This window comes from Corvus cornix, chromosome 1A (genome assembly GCF_000738735.6).
Source record: "Corvus cornix cornix isolate S_Up_H32 chromosome 1A, ASM73873v5, whole genome shotgun sequence".
NCBI classification, from domain to species: Eukaryota; Metazoa; Chordata; class Aves; order Passeriformes; family Corvidae; genus Corvus; species Corvus cornix.
The window spans coordinates 20,817,740-20,837,291 of NC_047057.1; positions in this window are offsets into that span (position 1 = coordinate 20,817,740).

A 19,552-nucleotide genomic window follows, 5' to 3' on the forward strand; every position below is an offset into this window, starting at 1 on the left:
GTATTCAGAAGCTGAAGGATTAGGTGAGAAGTCTGTCACACACATTTAGTTATAAATCGGTCTTGTTTTCTCACTCTGAATGAGGAAATGAGCATGTAATAGCCACACACAATTTTTTGTCTAAATGTAACTAGTAGCTAAGGATTGCAATACAGTCTGTGACAGATATCTTTGTTCTCTGAGTCAGCTGGCAAATTTATCATGCCCTAGCTCCTGTGGGACTGTTTTCTTGGGCAAACATAAAAGTAGAGACCCAGAGCCCTCCCAGGACCCATTTTAGCAGTTGTTGAGTCCCAAAATACCTTCTTTACACAGGATGAAGAAAGGAGTTCTGATTTAGATTGTAGTGAATTTGAATTTTCTGATGATCCACAGGTACCACTCAGGCCAGTTTTCTGCCTGCTTTGCACAAAGCTGGTGGAAAAGACCTCAAAAACCAAATGTATTGACAAAGGATCATGGCAAATTTAAGCTCTTTATAAATATAGATTTATGGTTCCCACGAGATGTGCTTTACAGCAGCTGGGTTTTTCTGTTGCTCAGCTTCTATTTTCATTGTTTGTTTCTAATCGGAGTACTCGGGCAAATCTATCACAGCTTAAATAGCAAAGGCAGATTTTGTTTGGTGTTTACAGTTCCCAATTAAATTCATCTCTCAGAACCACAAGAAGAGTTTCCTTAACAAAACGTAATTCTAAACCAATGAGATTGGTTGCAACCCAGGCATTCAATTCTGTTATTTAAATAACTGTAGATTCTAATTAGATCCACTGTCCAGGCCAGTGCTCAAACACTGAAAATCAATTTAAACTTAATGTTGCACATAACTCTTCCCAGTGTAAAGACTGTGAAAAATCCATAATGTATTTCATTTTTCCTTTAAACATTTAGGAATTTTCTGGATGCTGCCATTGACAAAGCAACTAGAAGACACCAGCTTTTAGTTGAATACAGTCATGACACAAGCCCAGCTTTCCTTTTACTCCCAGCACTGGGTCCTCAGTCTCTACAGTGTCACAGGGAATTATTTATTTGGCAATGCACGAAGGGTAACATCATTGTAAAGTTCACCTCATTCCTTTTGGTTTTAACTCTTTTCAGTCCCAAAGGCCACAAGCAATGAAGATAGCTTTGCTGACAAGGTTGATGTTACCCACTGCAACCATGCCACCTGACTGCAGGAGACACTAAATCAATAGAGCCATGATTTTAGGCCATTGGTTGAATCTCAACATTTTGCTCTTGTGGATTGAAAAAGCTGCTGGTTACATGGCCTTTCTAGCATGAAATGGGAGGTGATAGTCACACTGGATGCATTAAGGATGAGAAAAGCAAACAGACCAAGGACAAACTGGCTGGTGAGCCGGTAAACGATGCAGTCAATACATTGCTGATGCTGTTGAAATCAATAGGTGTGTTTTGCTTTCAATTTCAGGAAGAGTGGGATTTCACCAAAAGCTTCCCTGTGCTTAATTCCTGATGGGATCTACACCCACAGTTAATTGCTTAGCAGTTCCTACTTCCAGGCTATTCCTGACTAATTAGAAATATGAACTCTCTGGCACAACATACCCCTAAACCACTAAACCACATCAAAGGACATTATTCATGAGCGCTGTTCCTTATACTCTTCCTCAGCTTTTGTCAGATGAGAGACATTTTTCTAATGTTCAATCTGAACTTCTTCATTCTATTTTGTCACGTCCTGTTGCAGCTCCCCAAAGGCAGGAGATCAACAGCTCTGCCCCGCTTGAGGAAGTTGTAGACTGTGATTAGGCACCCTCAGCCTTCCCTTCTCCAAACTGAACCAACTAAGTGACCTCAGCTGCTCCTTGTGAGTCTCAGCATATCTCAATATAGCTTAATATTGGGTCTTATAATGCAAAAGAAGATAATAATCTTAGTGAGATTTTACTCTCTTTGTTTTTTTCAGACTATAGTGTATTTATTCTACAGTTAGTAAACTAAATGGATATCCACCTATTGTAATATGGGTCTGGCTTCTTGTATCAATAACTATTCTCACTATTTTGTCTTTGCTAATGGCATATCTAATGGGATATCTTTGAAAGATAAGCACTGCAATGTATGTGTATATTTATATATTTACACACTGTCTTCAGCTGTGGGCCAGCATGTAATTTGGAAGAATCTGGGGCAGCATAATCAGTCTCAGTAAGGTTATGCCCTTTATCATGGCTGAAAAATTAGACTCCAGAGTATGATGTGCAACCCAACAAAACAGTGCCAACAATAACCAAAATGTATTTGCAGGTTTTAAAATATTTGATGAATGAAAAAAGGAAAAGGAAACAAAGGCCAGTGCATCCAGAACCCCACATTACTAATTCTGCCAGGGTTATTTCTCATATTCCAGGAATAGTTTGGTAATGACTGTGATCTGAATTCCTATTTCATCTTTGTAAAGATTCATCAGGAAGCAAAGGAAAGGCTGAGAATGTTAGATGTCAGCAGTGACAGGTGGAGACCTGAAGTGCTCTGTACCCTGTACCCTGCCTGGTAGCCAGTTCTCATGGAAATGGGAATAGACATGTAACCTGTGTATGGCTCTGGCTGAGATGGAGGCAGCTTCCCTCCCAGAGCCCCCCTAGTGCTGTGCTTTACATTGGGACCTAGAAAGGTGTCGATAACACCCCTCTGTTCTGGCTACTGCTGAGCAGTGATGGCACAGCATCCATGCTGTCGCTCCAACATTCCACCACTCCAGCGGTAGGCTGGGGGTGGGCAAGATCTTGGGAGGGGACAAAATCAGGACAGCTGACCCACACTGAACAAAAGGATATTTCATACTTTATACCAAATATGAAAGCTAAGAGAAAGGAGGAGGAAGGAAGGACATTTGTTATTTTACAATGTTTGCCTTCCGGAGTGACCACTGTGGGTGCTGAAACCTTTCTTCCCAGGAAGAGGCCAGACATTGTTTGCTGATGGGAAGTAGAGAACAAAATCTTTTGATTTTCCTTTTGCTTACACATGTGCAATCTTCACTTTTTCTTTAGTAAATTGCCTTTTTCTCAAGCCACAATTTTTTTTTTTTCCATCTGATTTTCTCCCCCAGTCCTGCTGAGGAGGGGAATGACAGAGCAGCTTAGTGGGCACCTGGTGTCCAGGCAGGGTAAATCCACCACCACCTCTTAGTGCAGCACCATTTTTTATTGTTCTTACAATAGTCAGTTTCCTTCTGACTACTTTTCTTACGTGTGTTTTACCAATGGATAGAGTGAGTATTGCTAAAGGTAAAGACATGCTTCTTAATAATCATACTTTCAGAACCAGGAGAAACATGTTAGTGGAAGTAAAAATTCTGGACTCTTCAGCAGATGCTATAGAGCAAGGTTAATAGCCTGTTTTACAACTGTGGGCCTATCCTGCATAGGATATTATAAACTTATATTAATTTTGAACTAAGGTCAACACATAAACTTCTTCATCCAGTTTTAAAACGCAAGTGTCTTACTCCTTCTGCCCACTCTGCTCCAGAAGGGAGCATTTTGATTCTGGGATGAGCAGGCCTTCATGCCACCACAGCTGGACATGCCCATTAAAAAACCTTTACAAATTCACTGGATAACAACATAGAAATTTATTGTTGTAAATGTGATTTCTATTTTTTAAAAAAATCTATTATAATGTTTCTTGTCATTTCATACTTCTAATCCTAGGACAAGGGAAGAAGGGGACTTTGATCAGTGCTCACAATATATTTATTATTTGTATTAGTGTTTTACCCAGGGGTCTCAATTAGTATGGATATTTCTAAATACTAGTTAAGCAAATGCAAACAGAAAATATTATCTAAATCACTTTTCATCTTTGGTAAACCCACTAATTTTCTTCTTAGGCCGTACCTCTTCCAGAGGATGCATAATCTGTTACGGTACTTCATAAGTTTTCTTGCAAACACCTGACACATTACAATTCATGAAAGCGAACTCTAAAGCTTTATCCTGCAGGAAAGTGGGGTTTTGAGGGCTTTGGGGTGATTTTTTAATGAAAATATTGCTCTCTGTATATGCTAATCTTACACTGTTCTCAAAGCCTTGGATATCAAATACTTTTTGAGGACTGACCCAGCATCTGCAGTTCTTGTAGTATTTGCATTCTGACACTATTATGCTGTCTAAATGATGATTATGAAACAGATGCTTCTTTTATCTTCTTTTTATTGGAAGACTGTATAAGCCCCCCAATCAGAGAAGATAAGCCTATCAGAAGTTTGTTTGTTTTTTTCTAGGAAAAAATTTCCGTAATGAGCTGTTTCTATTGTGTTTCTAAAAGACTCCTATATGTGTAAATTAATTTAAAACCTAGATGTCTTGAGTACAATTCACAAATTAGACACTCTAAACATAGTAAATACCGTACAGATGTATCAGCAAGTGCAATTTACCGCTGCAATCCAATTAAATGGGCTGATTTTCCCTTTAACACTTACAGAATAGGTACAAGATTGGTCCTCTATGACTTGCAGTAATACCTTATCTTTTGCAGGGGAGGGAGCTATTCCCTACAAATTTTAGGATGTAGATCTGTAAAATCAGTGTGCTAAGGAGAAATATGCAGCAAGTGCAGCTATGCTGGGTAGGTTAGGGGTGCCTGGGAAATATTTGTCTTGTCTATAAAATTAAAACAAATGAGATAACGAGAGGAAATGTTCTTTCCTGCAGACCTTCTTCTTAACAATATGTTCCAAGCACTTGCTTTTCCCTATATCCCCACCTCATCTAGGGAGGAAGGAATATCTAGCTGAGAATTCAGGTCTGTTTATAGGTAAAGATAGCTGCACACATTTGATGACATTAATGCCAAGCTCTTTTTCTGTCTATATAAACAAAATACAATGTTAAAACCACACAGGATTCTTCTACCAAATCCTGCCTATTTGTTGGCATCTGGCAGAGTATTTCCATCTGAGCTTTGTGCCCTCTCAGCTGGTATGGCCCCAGAGGGAAACTGAACTAAGGGGCCCTTAAACTATGAGCTGGAAAGTCACAAAGGGCTGAGGGAGAATCTGTTTGTGTATTGGTAATGTCTTCATCTGCAGTGTCAGTAGCACACAACTCCTTGGGCACACGACAGGTGTTTCCTGCAGGGCAGGCAGCCGGTGCCTTCTGTGCAAGTCAGAACGTGGCACCCCTGGTGTGCTCTGTGGGTACACCAGCTTATCTGGTACCTCAGTGAGCCATATCTGAGTAAGAATGGATTCCTGTTTTATCCACACATAGCCCCAAACTTGTATTTAAAATCGGAGAAGTATGCGTTAAAAAAAAAAATTGGAAATATTAATAGTGACAGCTGGAATTATCTCTGCATCTGCTCATTTAGTTCCCAATTCAAATTTCCATGCAGGCTCTATTTATGCTGCATAACAGTTAACACTGCAAATTGATGCAATTTCAACACAGCCTAAACCACACAGATGAAACATACAGAAGCATATTCACTACGTTAAGAAGCAACATCAGTCAATCACTTGCACTGTAAATTGACAATCACAATAGGATAGATTGTATCAGCTAAACACTTTCTGAAAAGCCCTGATCACCCTCTGGATGGAAGGCAGGGGAATGGAGAATAACTTCTTGGTGTTTATAGCATCGCCCCAACCTCGCCTTACCTTCCTAAGATTGTGTTCGTTAGTATAACATGCACATAGGGAACTGACTATTCCCTCACACCTGCTTCTTTCTACTAAAGGTCAAGACAAAAATCATATGTGACTCAAGTTCATAAAACCACTGCAATTTCAAATTAGGGAAACACTTTTGAAACTGGCAGGTCTGAAATATAACTTCCTCTGTTCTCATGTTTGCTCTGTAATGTTAAAGAAATTTTATGTGGGTTCTTTTGTCTGGTTTTTTTGTTTGGGTTTTTTTTTTGGTTTTTGGGGGTTTTTTTGGTTTTTTTTTGGAAACTAATCTTTTTTTATTTTCTCTTTAAGTTCCAAAGGGAAAATGTGAGTGCCAGAAGCCCACCAGTTTATCTCAGCAAGCCAACTTGGACACAAATTGGAGGAAAAGAATTGTGATAAAGAATAGATTCACTTTCATACTGACTGACAATTGTTATGGAACACACTGAAAGAACAAGTTCTACAGTAATTGTCATAATTTTGAATGGCATCCTCCTCTTCTCTGTTGTTTTCCTCTCTTGGGCAATTGTACTTACAGATATTAAAAGGCTTTTTACTTCTGTGCAAATTCTCCACCTGCAAGAACAGCTACAAACACTGGTATAAATTGCCTACAGAATCCTCTTTAAAGCTCAGTTTTTATCTATATAGAACAACATTGTTGAAGAAAAACATGAAAATTGTGCTCAGTATTACACAGGGTACAGAAATAGCCATCCCTTGCTTCTGTATTGGAATCTAATTTTTTCACCACCTAATAATACTCATTACCTATATACAAATAATTTTGATGTAATCTTACATTTAAGGCCATTACTGAGAAAAAGAAAAGTTTTATGTTATTGTAAGACAGTCTCATAATCAATATTTTCATTATAAAACTTATGCACCATTTTTGGTACAGTATTTTTCTGTAAGTATTGTTGTAATTCACTCAGTTTCATGACCAATATACTTTAACAAATTCTGCATTTCGCTTTGTATTGGAGTTTCTCTTGGCTCAGAAAAAAGAGCTTCAGGGCTTCAAGGCCATGAATCCTTTTTGCTTGATATCAGTATGAAGCTCTATTTGTTCCCTCCTGTCAATTGAAGCAGTAACAGCAATAGAATAAATAATCATTGCATACGTCAGGTTCAGGGTTCCACAAGATTGATTAATAACTAAATATCATTGCAAAGCACCATCATTCTGGCTAAACTTGAACATCTTGTCTCTGATTTCACTCAGTAAAAACTGATTGCCTCAGTAAAAACAGGAAAAATAGCCTGAAGGCAGTGGAACAAACAAGTGTCAGATCAAGTGTCTAATCAGTCAAATCCTTTTTTTTTTTTTTTTTTTTTTTTTTTGGTATGGTTTTTCTGGCTCTGGCAAATGCCTATTTAGAGTGATGGGGTACTACCCCGAGTTCAAGCTAGAAACAAATACCTGAATCTTTGAATGGACTCTCAGAAGAACACCAGGAGCTCAGCAGACCTCCATCATTCCCAGGGTTTCTGGACTGCCAGGATTGCAGCTCCCCACTTTGGAGTGCTGCTGACAAAGTATCTCCCACGCTCCATCCCAAATAATTTCTCTTTTCCATCCACATTAAGACTTACATTGTCAGTACTGCTCAAAAAGGGCTTCCTCCTCCCAGTGGATGGATAACCCAGCCACTGCCCAGTCACCAGCAGGTTTCTGTGGCACAGATTTTGCCCTTGCCCCTCAGGATCACTTCTCAGTGAGTAGGAATTGAATGTGCAGAAATACACTGGGGAGCAGAGATGGGGGCTGTGTTCACTTGCTTCTCAGCAAAGTCCTAGCCCTAGGGTGCCAAGTAGGCAGGAGATAGGTGTCTGAATGACTCCAAGCGGGGAACTGAAGGTAGGTTGTTATTTCCCCATGGAAGCTACTAGTCTCTAACCTGTAATTCAAAAGATGAGTGTCTAAGCCCTCATTTCTGGAGCCACTCTTTCTTCCTTTGTGTTCCTGAAATTCCCACATTCCTGACTACACAAAGGAAGAAAAGAGCTGCACTGGTCTGGAAACAGTCATCTTCTGGCCAAGAACCTTAACCATTAGAATATAATCGAACAACTGTCTGCTACTACTACAGTATCATCAACTTCCCTCAGTTTGGATGAGTCATTTAATGCACTGCTCCCTGTCAACTTCAGAGCTACTAAAATCTCTTGTCCCTTCAATAATTATTTCTCTTTGCTGCTTCATTTCTTCAGCCATCCATTATAGCTGCCTCAGCATTCACACTGCATGCTTCTCACTCATCTCTCAAATACCTGTTGTTGCATTCTGTTAGTTACAGCTATGAATTGCTATGCTGCAGCATATTTGAATAGTTCACTTGATATCTCATTGTTAAACACTTGAGTTGCAGCTCATCAGTTTAATTCTTATGCTGTTACAGCAGGATTGCTGAGTTTTCAATGGCAGTAACAGTAGCATCCTTAGAGGATTTTCAGAGATGGTTATTGCTAATGGTACTCAAACTTCATCAGTTTTGCAGTGAAGTTAGTATATTTCTTTAGAACTGACAAAGAACATGAAACGTTTCTCTTGTTAAAGCACATGTCAGCAGAAATGGTTAAAACGTCTCACTAATTCCGACTAAGGTGCTGTGATGTTTAAAAAGGCCTTGTGGATTAACTGGTCTGATGCCAGGGAAAGAGAAGAACATGTTACTCCTTCCTTCACATTTTACTAGCATTTTTATGTCAGACTTCTTTACCTTAGTTCTTTTTTTCAATCATGACAAAACACTTCAGGCAAAAAATTCAACAGCATAATCACTGCAAGTAGAAGCATCTTCCAGTAGCCCTCGAACATCCTTAATTACTTGTTAAAGAGAGGTTATCTGTTTTCAACTTATTGTAGCCTCAGGAAAAAAAGCCTCAGGTAGAATGGAAAGACTTTTCTGCAGGTGTATTATGTTCTCTCAGGATTGTTCTCTGTTATGATCTGACTATTGAGAAATGCCTCTGCCCAAATTAAGGCGCAAATGAGACCATATGGTAAAGTCAATCATACAGATTTTATTTAACAGTAAAATGTGATGGAGCAAGAGAGAAAGAAATAGAAAGGGGCTGGGAGGTGGGGCTGAGTAGGAAGGGAAAGAGATAGCAAGCAAAAGATAGTCAGCACCTGTAGATCCAACAGTGTCTCATTGGTCCTTCTTCACCCTGGGCTTCATGGTGGTGGGGATACTGAGGTCATTCAACACTTTTTGCTATTTATAAATTTTAGCAAACAAAGGAATTCATGCTCATTGGCTACACAGTTCTCTTATTCTATTGGCTAAATGATTCCCTCACTTCTAATGCTAAACAGTCCTATGCTCAGTGTTTCTCTTCTTTTGAGTTGATGCATTTCTTGGGTCAGTGGGTTGTGAGTTGGTGATCACAATCACCCCCAACCAAAATTACCTTTTACCTGGTCTGGGCTAATTTCAGCACAGTTGCTGAGTTGGGTTTCCTTGTGTTCCATAAATGTGCCATTATCAGTGACACATTCCTCTCCCCCAGCTTTGTTAACCTCCCCCTTGGTCTGAGATAACATGTGGGCAGCAGTACCACCTTTATCTTATCTCAAGCTCCTGTCCTGGTGGCTTAACTTACAGTCCAAATTTCAGGTATGCATGGAGGCATACTCAGGGGGGCTTCAGTGGTCCTTGGTATTCACAGGTGCCATCTGTCCCGTAACTTGTGGTGATCTTGGTTTAACCAGTGATATGTGTACCAGCAGTTGCTTCTTTACACAGTTTGCCACAGTGAGAGCTTTTGTCTGGATGCATTACCCAGAATGTGCAGGACAGACCTCACCCAGAGCCAGCACCATCCTGCCACTCCATTCTGTGTTTATCCCATGGCAAAGCCCTTCTGCAGCCTAAACAGTGTTTGAGACAGGTAACTGTGGTCTTTAAGTCCTTACAGTCTCCTGTCTTGGTCATTACCTTTAAGTAAACTAAAACAGGTTCCTTTAACATCTCAGTGTAAAGAAAAAAAACTGTTTCCTGAGGCTGTTCCCACAGAGGCTGGGAGATCTTTGCTGGAGAATTCTATAAACATACCTCACAAGTATCTGCTGGAGACAGTTATTACTTAACTCAGAAAATTGCTGGAGAATGAGGTTTTTTTGAAGATCTTTCTCCAGTTCCCAGATCTAGAGAAGAGGATACTACAGTGGTATCCCACCACGGCAGTTTAAGACAAGAATACTTTGTCTGGTCTTCCCTTACACTGTCTAGAGATTAAGATGTCAGATATAGCAATATCCTGGTAGCAGAAGACAAAAAAAGACCTGCTCCTACACTTGTTATGATCATATGTGGCAGGAGAAACCAGCAAGAAAAACTAGGAACTTGGGTGTCTCAGTTATACAGAGCCATATACCAGCACCCCTGAGTGGCATAACATGTCACAGCAGAAATATGATAGACATACTTGTAGACAGGCAATGCAGCATTCATAATTTTGTGTGTGTTTGTGTGTGGTAAGCAGCTTCCTTAAAAAAGAAAGCACTAGGGAACATGCTAATGAAATGACATTACCATTCCTGACAGTCCTGGCATTCTAAGCTGGGTTGTTCAACTTGACAGTGACTCTCTAGGATAACAAATTACTGCAGACCCTGCACAGTTGGTACCAGGATGTATCACCAAATATAATTTTAGAAATTTGCTGTGAAGCACATAAGTAAAAAAGCACAAGTGTTCTGAAAAGTATGAATTCAGATATAATCAGTAATAGCATCAGCTGAAACACTTTGTTATGTGAAGGTACAATCTATTTGCCCTCTGGCTCTTCTGTGAATACACAATTAACATAATAGCATTCCTGTATTAATAGGCATAGGTAATTTTCTCAATTGTTGTCTATTCACTCTGATAATCTAGCAAGCTATTAGTCCATGTCAGTCTGATATAATAGGCATTCCAGAACAAGTGTATAGAAGTACATCAAAAAGTGGTAATCAGAAGCAATAACAGGTTAGATTGAAAGTGTAGTCACTCATTTAACAGGCTGGTCCATAAAATATTAGCAAGGCTTCCCTTATTTTATCCAGGATGCTGTTTCAGGGAAGTGCTGTAGGAGATGTTAGCATTCAGTCTTTTAAACACCTCTCGCTACAGCCAGGGTCCTGCTGACAGCCATGACCACTCCCCTCTCCTTCACTTTATGAATATCAATCATACAGACCCAAGAAAAAGACCTTTAGTGGCATATATGGCTGAGATCAAGAGCCATTTTGCTCAGAAGGGGCAAGATCTTATATTTGACAGCTCACAAGCCATTTCAGTGTGTATTCACTGTACAAAGCAGGTACAGAGTTAGAGGAGTTACTGCTAATGGAGCCTTTGCAGTTCCAGTAGGGCATGCAGAACAGCCCACACACTCATGCTGCAGTGCTCACCAGCATCACCTCCTCTGACTTCTCCTGCCTTCCCTCCTCCCCTATCTCTGGTGACTAACAATTGGTATCGTTACCAGCTGACACACAGAGAAATTTCCTGACAGGGTGTGTCAGGGGCAGGATACTCTGTGTATGTGTGTGTGTGGGGGGGGGGTGTGTGTGTGTGTGAGGGGAGGGCTCCGAATACAGCCCTGTCATGAGCCTACAGCGCCTCAAGGTCCTGCCCTTACACCACCAAGAGAGAAGGGCACAACTTGTCGCCTGCATAGAGAAAAAACAGCTCCAGTGGAATAAGGTTCAGGGAAACAATAAAAGGGAACCTCCTCTTTCTTTGCCCTTTTGCAATACATTTCAAGCTTCTGCTTGAGAGCTTCCAAAGGAAACAGGTGTCAGCATTTTATAGTGATCAAAACAAGAGATAATTTCCTTAATGCTCTACCCAGAAACTTTTCAAGAAAATTATCTAAAAATTTAGCAAATAATCCTACTCAATTTTGCCAATTTCTAGAAAATGGAAAAAACTCTGGAATTAAATTTGAGGGAAGCATTAATTACAGATGTCATTACCTCTTTGGTCCCTCACGAAGTTCAGTATTGTTTAGTTTTTCCTGGGATTCTTAAATAAATAACATATCATCTAATCCATAATATTTCCTTTTAGCCGACAGAGGAAATGGCTGGTGTTTCTAAAGCTTTTCCCCAGCAGTGTTATTCACTGTTCATCTGAATGAACTGCATGCAGTGCAAAAACTGTGTGCTTGGAAGTGCATACAGGTCCAAAGAGCATTGGAACATTGTGTGTTTGATACTTTTTAGGTGTTTGGTGTCAACCCATGGGCCTAGAAATATCAAGAAAATTAGAAGACCAAAAATAGTGATCCTCTTGTAAATAAGGACAAAGTTGTGGCCAATTGAAGCACTTACTCGAGGGCACACTAAACAAGCTCTCTCAGAGCTAGCTACTGAGCTTGTATTTCCCATGATCTTACATGTAAGAGCATCCTTCCCCTTCCAGCTGTCTGAAAAATGGGAGGTAACTGGCTCTGCTGAATAATTATATGTCAGAGTAAAGGAATTTGAAATGTGGCACCCTTCAAGGCTCTTTTCCTGTCTCATTTCCCATGCTGTAAATACGATTTCTCTGGGTGAGATCATTACTGAGCACAGGACAGAGTATTACCATTATGCTGATGATGCAAGATCTTTTCCTGGCCTTGTAGCTGCAGGGCCAGGTCCATGGGAAATTTTGAAAGACAGTTAACTGAATGCATCAGAAGTTATTAGTGCCCAGACCTGAGAAGACAGATCCATGTTCTTGGCGGAGGTCACATGCCTCAAGAGGGTACTCAGAAGTCTCCAGCCTATTGCCACACTGCACACACTGACAGAGCCTCTGTTATTATTTTATTCAGTTGCATCATTCCAAGACCCCATCACAGGGCTCTCGACAGGGCAGCTGATGTCATTGCAGCTGTACATTATCTCAATGTGATGGGCTATTGTGACACATTATGTCCACCAACAATTTTTTTTTTTTTTGCATCAGCTGCTGCTTATTATTTCTAAATCTTTCACCAGGCTCTACTTTGACTATATTTAAGAGATATTCACTGAGCTCTAAACTGGTGTGACTTTCTGCTCATACACCACCCACTGCTGAAAGTTTCTACCACTGAAATGAAGTCAGCTGGATAGCTTAATTCTGTTATGACAGCCCTCCAGAATAAAATTCCTTCTACATCACATCTGTTCCCATTTACCCATTCCCAGTGTTATGAATTTAGACTGAAAATATGCCTCTACTTTCTTGGTTTTAACATTAACATACACCACAGAATAGAAAGTGTGACATACACTCTAATAAGTGTATGACAGAACACGTGTTTGTGTGAAACAGTGCATGTGCATATGTGCACTTACAACATACAGTATACAGGTTACAAAAATGTAATTAATATTAAATTGGAATGCACAATATGTAAAGAAATCTATTTCAGTATATCAGTGTTTTGCATTTTTATATTCCTATAATAATTTTATAAGCACACTATGAAATACTGTGTAACTTTTCTATTTGCCTCTTCTGTGTGCACAATTGCATTCCAAATGCTGTTCAAGACTAGAGACTCTCGCACTCAACAGATGTCACAGAACATGAAAATATTTTATTGTACAATGCACATCCTGTAACTTGTGCCCCACAGGGTATTCCCTCATTTATAAGGGCTTGATGAAGATGTTTAGATTTCATTTGATTGTATTTATTTTTGATAGCATAGCAGGAAGGCTAGTGTGCGGGGGATAGTCGTGATGGATTTGCTATGACAGATCTGGTGCTTATAAAATCTTCTACCCCACAGAAATCAGTTTTCCTGCAGTGATGGCTCATGGGAAACCCGGATCACTTCCATTAGCAACGATGCATTGGTAACATTACCGTATTCAGATGTGGAGGACTCAGCTTAAGATTTTTACAGCGAAAACAGAGAAAGGAGGGTGTTTTCTTGGATGGACTCAGAGCAGCTACTGTGCATTACTTTCCAGCACAAAGATACCTGGAATATTTATATTTTTCCTTCCATTTTGCCAGCCTTCCTCCAGAGTTGCTCAGTCAACACCCTGTATTTTTCAGGGAATAAAGCTACTCTCATCACCAAGAACACTGCTGGGCCCTCTGACAAGAAACCCCTTCCCCCACACATGGCCTGTGAGTCTCACATCTGTCTGTCTGAAGTCATTAATCCAAAGACTTCTATGGAGGCGGGATTCTCACGCTAACAAGCTGGCAGCTTGGGTTGTGCTCTGTTTTCTGGCTCTAGCTAAAGCCTTCCTTGCAAGAGGTTAGAAAGAGAAGCCCTTCATTTTAAGTGATGTTCCAGTGAGTGACTTGAGCTGAACGATGAGTGCTTTTCAGAAAGGCTCAGCCTGAAAACAGAAGGATCTTCACAAACATAATAGCACAGCCCTTTCATATTTAAAATATTAATTAAATACATTTTGAAAATTCTCCACATAAATCTCTCCTGCTGTTCTTTACCTCTATAATGTGGGAGGGGATGTGGCAGAAGCCTTAGCTCACAGCAACATACAATTCAACCAGGCTCATATAAGATACATGTGTTTCACATGAAATGCATATGTGTTTCACTCTACAGGAAGCTAACATTTTGCCAGCATCCAAATGAAATACAGCTTCACAGTGGCTGCTAAGAAAAAAAAAAACAAAAAGCATTACCAAAAGAGGTAACATTCATTTCACAATTAGACTATAATAACTCTTAACTTTCATTCTGGAAGTAAAGGTAGAGAGAAAAATAATTGCCATTAGCTTTTGTTCAAACCATAGTTATTTGAAAGTGGATTCAAGATTATTTTATCTGGAAATTTGAATTACCATTTTTCAGAACAATTTTAATAACCTCTTCCAGCCAATAATATATTTTTCTTCCAGAAAACATATGGCTTTCTCTGGTGTTCAGGCTTCCATGGAATTAAGTTCTTTGGGAGGTCAGTAACACATTTCTAAAGCTCTTTACAGTGATCAAAGTGGATCCTTGACCTTTTTTTTCTGGTCTCCTTGTGCTATGAACTACACATATTAAAAAGCAGCTAAAGCAAGGCAAGTAAGTTTTCCCTGATTTAAGAAAGTTTCTGATTGCCAAACATCATCTAGCATGGCTCTGTGACATCCCTCAGGAGGAAAGAGGGCTGCAGATAACAGTCCAGAGCACTGTTTCTGTGAGCATCCCTGAACCTCAAGGCAGCTTTTAGAAGTTTTAAAGTCAAAGTAGCTAAAAGGAAATTTACTTTAACTCTGTCTCTGCTGGCCTGGTTAGCAAAGAACAGCCACAGCCAAAAATGTGTAATAACTGTACAAGTTATTTACTTACCACTCAAGTGAAGACATTTCTGCTCCGGGAAATAACCATGCTCTCAGTGTCAAGATATTTTCAGTCTTGTAAAAAGTATCCTGGAATTTATTACTGGGCACAGATAACAAGTTCCTCCTGATGATATTTTATTTGACCAACATGTTCTGGTACCAATGGTCATTGCTTAAATCAGGGTATTCACCGATGATTTTAAGAGAAGAATATAATAACTCATGCAGCAAACTGAGGTTTCCACCTATACAGAGATAAGTGCTGATGCTATTTAGGTAGAAAAAGCACAGCCTAATTTAACATCACAACAGGCATCTTTTACCAACACCCTCAGACACCTTCTGTGGTCCAGGACATCTGTGATTCATAAGACCAGTGACAGAAGAGCTGGCATCCCTGACTGCTTCTTCTCCTCAATGACCTGTTGACATTACCAGTGACTTTATACTATGTCCTCATTAATAGATGCTGTAACCCACCAGCTGCTAAGATGCAGTTAGCTGATATCCTTATTCCCTGTCATCCTTCAGAAGCTATCAATTCATCATGGGACACAGAAGTGGGAGAGAGGAAAAAGAAAAAAAAAAGGAAAAACAACCAACCAACCAACCAAAAAAAAAACAAAAAAAAAAACCCAAACCAAACTAAACCAGAAAAGAGAACCCTAAACTGAAGCAAAATATGACATCTGACAAGAAAGGGTGTGATAGAAATTCATTAACTACAACTTTAGCACACTCTGGATCTGTCCTTAACAGAGAACTGAGAAGTCATGAAAGGGAGAATGTGCATGGTATTTATCATAGTTTTAAATAACTCTTCTCCCTAAAGTGTTGTGCTTACTTATGAAGACACTACATACAGTGGGCTACTTTTCATGGAAAAGATGAACTCTAGAAGAAAGCTTGTATGAGCAACAGCAAAGCATAAAATCTTATGCTTAACCTGAATGGATGAATATTCCCAAAAACACTCCATGGTGACTTCAGCAGCAAAAAGGAAATATATTCTTACCATTTCAACAGACCTCCGTCAAAGTGTTCAATGGCCTTCAGTATAAAGCCAAGAACAAGTTAATGATATCAAAGGGAATTGTTGAAAGATATAAAACAAATGCAAACATGGTTCAAATAAAGGGCTACTTTGGTGGAGGAGAGGTGGGCAAAACTCATAATTCCCACATACATGTATTTATTATTTGTTCCTATTGAACAGGTTTGACTGAAAACAAGTATCATGGTTTAATCACAGCTGGCAACTTAGTACCACACAGCCCCCCACTCACTCCCCAACGCTCCTTCCCTGGCGGGATGGGAAAAAGGATCACAAAAAGGTACAGCCTGTGGGTTGAGATAACAGAATTTTATTAATTAAAATAAAGTAAAATATAATAATACTAACAACAGTAATAATAATGATATAAAACCAAGAGACAAATAAAACCCAAGAGAAACAAGTGATGCACAAGACAGCTGCTCATCCTCCACTGACTGATGCCCAGCCCATCCTTGAGCAGCTCCCAGGCAACTTCTCCCAGCTTATATACTGTGTTCTATGGTATGGAACATCCTTTTGGCCAGTTCAGGTCACCTGTCCTGGCCATGCTCCCTCCCAGCTTCCTGTGCAGCTCCTCACTAGCAGAGCATGGGACACTGAAAAGTCCTTGACTTAGGGTAAGCAGTAATTAAAAAAACAATTAAAACATCAACGTGTTAAAAACATTCTTTGCATACTGAATCCAAAACACAGCACTGCACCAGCTACTAGGAAGAAAATTAACTCTATCCTAGCCAAAATCATGACAAGAAACAAAACATTGCTATGGATAGCACAAAAGTAAGAAAAACAGTTGTATCCAGTCAATTAGCCCAGGTTAACGGCATCCCTGAGTGCACACTGAAAAGAGGAAGCCCTCAAAAACTATTTCTGAAAAGTCATATAGCATAGCAAATATAGCCTCAAACGCCAATAAAAGGAAAAAGTGTGGTTTATTAAACAAAGAGTTTAATTTCAAGCATATTCTGTAATGAGAAAGAACAGAACATTTACTGAGGGGAAAGAGAAAATAAACAGAAAAAAGAAACAAAACTCATGACTCCAAAACACTCCTCTAAACATTCAAAGGATAATGGTACAATGAGCAATAAGCAGCATGGGTTCATAAGGAACATGTTGTGCCAAGGAAACGTGATTGCTTTTTTGATAGAACTGCAAAAATCCTGGATGAGAGATACACAGCGTGATTTTAATATAGGGTTTAATACAGTGTCTTACTAAATCTCCCAAAATGAATCCAAATTGCTTTGGATGTAAGCACTGTCATGTAAATTGAAAACAGGTTGAAGGATCACAAACACTGGCTGATGAGAAATGGCAGCAGATTGCACTAAATTGTGGGGAAATAGGCAGTGGGTCTACAGCAAGGTATGAAGTTGTCTCTTATTTTAATAGCTTCATTAATAAGCTCTAAGAAAATGTAAACAATATGTAAATTGCCTTGGCAGATGAAACAACTGAGAGTAATGTTAAAGTGGCAGAGAATATAAAACTAAGGTCTAATTAAAAAAAAATAAGTGAAGCACCAAGCTGCTGCCTTGGAGAAGGGAGAGCCCACAGCAGACAAAACCAAGCATCTTCTACAGTCAAAGCAATGGCCTATGCTTAGCCTAGGAATGAAGGGGTAACTAATATATGTTACTTATGACTGTTTGGAGTGCACTTAATTGGACACAAAAGTTAATGTATGTCCCAGATGCATATTTAGTAGCTTAATGTGGCACGGGAAAGGAGAAAATCATCTGCATGTAAAAAACATAAGGTTTTAATTGTTCACTATTAAATAAATTTTAGCACACTAAAGTACAGAAAAATCTTGAGATGCACACAGAAGGGAGAGACAGGGACCACAACACCAGGAGATAAAAACAGAGGCTAGGGACAAATAATCTAAAGATGTCTGCTCCATGATTTCAAGGGATGAGGCAGTGTCTATACCATAGTCTCTCCCTTCCCCATTTTATTCTTTAATTTCATCTTCTTTTCCTCATATTCTCTGAAGATAATCTCTTCTTCCTCACTCATGCCTTTTTTTCTTCTGCCAGCCTTCTTAACTTCTCTTCCTCTTTGTCTTTCAAAGTCTTTCTCAGCTGCCCTTCCTCTCATTTTCTTATTTTCTCTTTACAGCTGCACAAGGCTGCTTAAAACCAGCTACTGAGATGCCACTCAACTGCCTTTGCCACTCTGAGATACATATGATCACCCACTCTGGGCTGGACTGCAGGCTGGATTAGAGGAGGTGCTGCTGTGCTGGGCAATCTCAGCCATCCCAAGGACACTAGTGCTGCCAAAACCTTTTGAAATCCTTTGGAATTTTGCAGCACGGTTGTAACTGGAAATGGTGGAGCTTTCACTCCTCCAGCAGTTTCTCCACACCAGCCACAGCTTTGTTATGGCCTCAAAGATATTCCACAGTTCATAGAGCATAACTAAGAAGTCACCACAGTTCAGATCTTAACTTCCCTTGAACTTCAGTTTTGCATTAAATAACAAACTAGGGCAAGGAGTGACTCACAGGAGCAATGTTCATGCTGATCATCTGTATCACAATTGCAGTCTGACTTGAAACTTTGAATACCAGTTTGTGCTTTTTAGGGTTTGTGGCTCCAGTTCAAATGAATTGAAATAGTCCAACTCCAGTAAATATAGAAAAAGAAATTTTGTATAAAGCAGCTACCAAAATCAAACAAAACCCCACACAAACAAAAAAACAAATTACCAAATGAACAAATATCTAAGAATTCTCTGAAACACAATGATCACAAGAATTTCACCATGCTGGATGCTTAAAGAAAAATCAGTTAGGCTGAACATGACCTAACGCTTTCAAAGTCTGTAAAGGTTTAAGCTGTGTCCATATGACTCTTAGTGCCTTTCTACATTTCTTACCAATAACAGAGTGAAAAACTTAGATAAACTTTTTTGAAGGAAAGGTTTTATTATTTTTTTCACTGCTCTTAATTTCATAGCCAGGCAAAGAAAAGAAGAAATCTTTGATCTCACCTTTAGTATTGAGACCTTTACTGCTTGAGCACTTTCTGTACAGAAAGATGATCATAAGGGTAAAAGGGATGATGCTAACAGAAGAGACTGAAATAGAATGAATTTTTGTGGGTGGACATCACACACTGGCTTCACCCTCATTGTCTTAAACTATGTTCTATCAAGGATACCCACTAATAACAGATACTCTTTCCCACAGCTCTACATCATATAAATATAACTTATTCCTCAAGTAATTCAACTTAAAAAAAGAATTCATGACTTCTCACTCCAATGATCATTGTTGGTAAATAGGCAATATATCATTCTGCCTTTTGGATAAAATACGACAAAAGCATCATGTATCAACTACATCACAGTTTTCCACATAACATAGATACTTGGTTTTTTATTACTAATAGTTATTGAAGAGTTGCTGAAACTTCTCTTTAAAAACAAGGAAAACTTATCAAACAAATCTATTTGGACTGTGTGACATGAGCACTGACGTTTATCCTTTAAACAGAACTCAAACTTCAGCAAATGAGAAAGGTTAAAGGGAAAAGCATT